This window comes from Lagopus leucura, unplaced genomic scaffold (assembly GCF_019238085.1).
Source record: "Lagopus leucura isolate 7727_CA_CO unplaced genomic scaffold, USGS_WTPT01 Super-Scaffold_100002, whole genome shotgun sequence".
NCBI lineage: Eukaryota > Metazoa > Chordata > Aves > Galliformes > Phasianidae > Lagopus > Lagopus leucura.
In genome coordinates, this window is record NW_024962263.1 from 57,738,453 (window position 1) to 57,744,602 (window position 6,150).

Genomic DNA, 6,150 nt, shown 5'->3' on the forward strand with positions numbered 1-6,150 from the left:
TTGGGGGAAAGATGAGACATTGCCACAGCCAGGCAGTCCTGAGCAGCAACGTGACTGGCAGCCATCCCACCCAATGCAGGCTGGTGCTATATAGCCAAGCTTGCCAGGTGGCCACAGTTAGCAGATTTTGGGGTCTGCTTTGCAGCCCTCATACTGCTTAAGTAAATCAACAGCTTTATTCACATTCAGCAAAGAGTGTATTCTGAGGCTATTCACAGGAGAAACACCAAGGCCCAAAATCCATACTGCAACACAATCACTTCCATCCTGTCTATCTCGCTTTGCAAACCTAAATCTCACAACAAGCACTGTCTGCAAATGTTCTGAGCTGCAACACATATCTCCCAAGTACCCTCACTGAGTTCTCAAAATAAAAAGCTAGTCAAAGGTGGAAAAGATACCAGGGGACAACAGAAAGTACTCACGACCAGCCACCACCTGAGTCTGGTGGGCCGGTGTACATAGATTTGGCTTCAAACCTAAGAACTCTCTCCAGCAGGTAGATCCATGCCCTTGCAGCTAGCAGCATTTTGGAGCTATACAGTGACACCAGCATCTAAGTATGCCACTGACTTTGCTCATTTAACTCTGCAGACTTAAATTAATATTATTCTTTTTCCCATCCTATTACCTTACATGCTCATTGTATTTTTTCTTCAGCTTCTTATATTATTTTAATTCCTGACTACTTAAGCTGGCTCCAAGCAACTCTGCAGCACATGCCTTTGCTGTGAATGCTGTCTGTCTCCAGGAGTCTGAACGGGACAGATGCAGGGGGCCAGGACTGCTGCAGGCCAATGGACCCACTGGTAAACCAAGCTGCTGTCAGGACTGGGTGCATTAGAGCAGGGATGTACTCACTGCAGAGCCCAACACCAAAGCAGGATCAGACACTGCTGAGGTTGTGGGTGCTGGCCCCTTGGTTGCCCTTCCAATCCTGCTCCACTCCTCTTCCAGTGGCAAACACCCGGAGGAAAATCACTGAGAAAACCACAGTGCCATGTCTGCCAGGAGCTGGACTGAGCCTCTGGACCCAGTCACCCAGCTGAGCACCATTTCCAGCTCTGGCAGCTCAGCCCTGCACTGCACTAACTCTGTCCCAGCACAGGCAGCACCCCAGCCTCCCCAAAAGCATGACCCCAGCGGACCCCGGGCCCCTCTCAAATTTTTCCCCAGCCCACCAGGCAACAGCAGGGGAGCAAGGAGTGCATTTTACACGTTTGCCCAATGCAATTATCCACACGCTGTCAGTGGAGGGGCTGCACTGCTAGCCTCAGCTGGATGCAGTTAAGCTGATTTGCACAGGCTGGCAAAACTCCTCTTCACAGACTGGTGTCCACTGTGGCCCTTATTGCTCCAGGGCTGCTCTCAAAACTCATTGCCCAGCCCTCCAGTTTCCCTGCAGGGCGGTTTGGGGAGGGCTAGGCTGCTCTCTCATGTTGGCTCCCCCACTGGAGGAGATGGGTGCTGGAAGGAAGAGGGATGGCCTCTCCACCGGCCTGTGCCGCGGGCCTCCTTCCCATGTGTTTTGCCAGGCCAGTGAGGCCTTCGTGCCAGCACTGCAGGCCGGTATTTGCCAAGTGTGCGCCACAGAACAGCACTGCTTGCTGCTGGCCAAGTGAAAATGCTTGTGCTCTGCTCAGTGCCAGCAAGGGCACAAAGGGAGCACAAACTCAGCACACACAGGACGCTCTGCGCCCAACCCCTGCATGCTCCCCGAGGAGCCTGCTCTAAAGAGAGGTTGTGTGAGCAACAAAAAGGGAAAGAGAAAGCTCTCCCCTTCCCGCCAAAAATTATGCAGCAGCAGGTCCGCGCAGTGTCTGCCAGATGACCCGCTTGTCACACTCATAATTGCTTCCCATCTGGTGTCTGGCGTACACAAAGCCTGGCCGTTTGCCAGCGCAGGGGCTCGGCACAGACTGGCCTACTTCTGGTGCTGTGGGCCGTGCAGACACCGGCTCCCTCCGTATGGCCCCGGAGAAGATGGCATTCACTTGTAAATTGCGAGCGGTGGGTTCAGGGGCTGCTCTGCCCCGCGCCCATGCAGCCAGCACACTGGTCGGGCACCAAGCGGCTTGGCACCAAGAGGCTGCCAAGCAGCACCCGCAGCAGGGCAGGACAGGCACAGGTACAGCTCTGTGCTCACACTGCCTTGGGATGACACATGCACAGCTCACTGCGTTCATGGAGTTCCTGCAGAGATCTTTGAGGCACGTTGTTTATGAGTATGTTCTTTCAGTGGCCAGCTTGCTTTGTTTTGCTCCTTTTGGACTAGCTGGTTTGTTTTAATATCTATTCTTTCCTTGTGCACTGTTGTCAGAAAACACAGAAAAGCAGGAATAAGGCAAACAATCCCGGGGACTGTATAGAAGAAACTTGAAATTCCATAAAAGGCAGCAGCAGGTTCCTAATTCCTTTTGCCACTGCAATTGTATCCAGGAGTCATGCAGTCTAATAGCAAGGAAGTACCCAGCTCCACACCTCTCTGAAAACACAAACAGTGATGAAACAGAAGAAAAAATGGAATTAAAGCAACCGACCAACCCAAGTTGATCATGAGAAATGCCATATTGTACATCTCTAACTCTAAACACAAAAGCTGTAGCACTGAGGTCTCTTCATAATCACTAAGGTGGACTACAGTGGGTATGAGTATTCAAGTTTTAACTTTATATAAAATGAACATAACGTTTAAATTCCAAAGCTGTTTCTAGCACATGATGCTAGCAGAACTACAAGGATCCTATTCTCCCCCAGCTGCAGGGCAAGAGTCCAACCCACCGGAGGGATAGGCTGGCATTCTCTAGGGGAAGCCACACAGACCAGTAAGCTGCAGCTCCAAGAGGGACCTCTCTTTTGGCTCATCTGGCACAGGAATAATAATCCTCAGCTCCCTAATGAAAGTGAGCATTTAGGCCTGTGATGCTTAAGCTTATCCAAGGTCAAGGAAACTTTTAAAAAAATATTTAAAGTGAGGTCTAGCATTAGAAGACATTAGTATGCTTATTGCCCGTATACCAAACTCTTATCTGAATGTTTGCTACAAAACTAAATGCTGGAATAAATTTCACTCTAAGAGTTTGTTGCTCACGTTGTGTTGGACCTTGGTCACATATATGGTGCAGCTATGGTCATGTCAATGCCCAGTGTTAGAAGTCTCATTTTGTGAAGCTTTATCATTCATAACATTGGATCAGTTCAGATTTGACACAGCTCAAGTGGAATTATTCTTGTGTACAACCAGACTAATAGTAGTAGGAATTGGGCTCATTCAAACTAATCAATTCCCTAAAGACCACTTCTAAATACAACAAAGCCTTTGAGTAAAGCTCCCAGAGTCTTTGTATAGTCAAACATAGGTTGCAGTTTATCGGGCTCTCATTTTTTCCACTGATGAAGGCTGTCACAGGAAAAACAGATTAGCCAGCCACATCCATGGAGAGTCTTCACTCTCACCTACCTGTGCTTCACCCTGATTTCTGCCAGCCACAAGAGCACAATCTGCCCACCTCAATGTCCCAAGCAATGGAACACTTCAAGCATGCAAACGTGGACTGGTCTGTGAGATATTCACACAGCAATCTGGCTAGCACAGCCACAGCCAAGAAGAAATAAAGTCTAATTCAGTTTAACATGTATTAACGTGCATTAAAAAAAATAATAATAAAAAAAAATCACACAATACAACTTACACTTGCTTTTAACTTTCAAGACCCAAACACGTACACTTAAATATCATTTCTACCATACAAAATGGTAGGAATGCAAAAAAGCTTTAACAATATTCTTTATCCCTCTGACTGCCTCCCCTATGTAAATATCTGTGTTGAAATCTTGAAAGACAAAAAGTATTAACCAAATACAAGGAGACTTACATGTAGCCTGAATTGAAGCATGTACTGCCACAGGACTCCCTCTTGCAGTGGAACTCAGTGGAACTTGTGATCCATGTTTCTCTGCACCCAACCCAGAAAATATTATGCGACTTGCAACATTACGTGCATGCATAAGTGTTGCTTTAAACAGCACCAAGTGTTTAAGTTCTCAAACAAAAGGGACATACAGTAACCTGGTACATAGATGCTTTATTTCTGACATTAATATGGTCTGCCTTGTATGTGAGATTCTCTTACATAAAAGTTTGTAGTACAACAAGAACTAAGATAAACAAGGTGTTTGTTGTACATTATGTCAAACCTTAAAACAAACAAAAAAAAATTGAGTAATATGTATTTAGTTTTCATGCAAGTTTGGCTGCTGCATGTGGTCTACTTACAAACTGAAAGAAATGCAAATGCACACAACATTCAAAAAATAATAAAAGATGCCCGACATCAAAGATTAAAACCTTCTTGCTAAAGAAACAAAATAGGAGTTAACTAGATGATCCAACCAATACCAAACCAAATTAATACTACTTATAATAAATCTATGCTTAAACTCAGAATAGGGAGCTTTTATGATACCATTTCTGCTGAAATATATCATCCATATTCTGCGTATGCGTTCTCTTTAAATAAGTTCTTTAGTCCTTGGAGAATTAAATGCAGCCTCCAGCATAAAATGTTTTTGTTAAATCCACTGTGATAATGTACAGCTACATCTAGTACTGCCAAGAATTCCAGTTCCCTCCTCTTGGATCTCACTGGTGAGCAATCTTGGCATGATGGATCTTTTCTGATCCCATTAGGTATAGGATTCCCCTCTGTCCTCCTCCTTAAAATTTTGGTCTGAATTGAAAACTGCTAAAAATGTTTATGCCTACTACTATCACAGCCAGGTGAATATTTAATATTTAAGATAAAATAAAAAACTCTTAAAAATAAGGATTGTATAAGCTCTGAGATGTTTAAAAAAGTTAAATAACCGATTACTTTCTTTGTGTCGACTCATCATGTGTTAAAATTCCCCACCAACACATTACTCTCTACCATCTTTGATATTAAAATGATAGGACTACTTTCCACACCCTGCATAGTACTGGTTGATCTCATTAAGTTAACTAGAGAACCTGACATCATTTTTGTAACTTTACGTACAGTGCATATGATGCTCGCTCTTTCCATCTCTCATAGCAGCAAGCCGATTCTGCCACCACCTGTAGCAGCACACCCGGGAGTGGAGAGGAAGAGTGTCTGAATCATAAATAGCTAAAACTACAGTGTACAATTCTGTTTACCTGTCAGTATTTGTTGATAACACACCATTGCCATTTGCTAGAAATTAACTACACAAAAATTTCTACAACAAAACCAAATGCAAACATTCCTTCAAAAAGAAAAAGTCAAAATAAGTGCAAATACCTAAAATAGGCAACTAAAGCAACTGTTGTGACCTGTATACTTTTAAATAAGGACCAAGATTTTCATAAATAAAAGAGCGTTCTTTGCTCTTCAGACATTTAGTAAGTATATAATGGTCAAACTTAAGTGCAGATACAACTGTTTTGAGATTCAAGGTGCCAAGTTTCTTTAAAATAATAACAATAATAATAATAATAATAATAATAAGGTATAAAATGCATTAGTTTTTAGTACCTATGCAGGACAAAGTACTTCTAGGTCACGTAAAGGACCATAGCCTTCTTTTCTAAATATATTAAAACAAGGTATGGGATGAGTTGATGTATATTGCAGGTATACCTTGCAACTATTTCGTAGACCAACATGATTTAAGGGGTATAGTGCAATCTTTATGTAGATGTAACATACAGTATGGATTTGTACACTTCAGCTCTGTCATTCTTCTGCTATACCATACTTTAAGATTAAAGGTTTAAACTTGTCCTTTTTTCGTTTCAGCTGTTTTAACAGGAAACAACGTTGGCTTCTAGACAACCTGCATACATATAAATATCTACATTTAAGCTTTAAAATGAAAATAAATTATAAAAAGGCTCCTTTCCAATTTACAGATTTTTTCCTTGTTACTACACACTGTACAATACATTCAACAATCATCTCATTTTGAGATTTATGAAGAAAATACTGATGCTTTACACTAAAACCTAATTCACCCCTCTCTGCCTACCTCTAGTACCATTTGCAAATAAATATATTTAACACTGTAGTTAATTTCACTGTTTTGCAGCATACCAAAAAATTAGTAGTGCAACTTTCTATCCTTCCTTTATACACCTCTCCGTTGTGT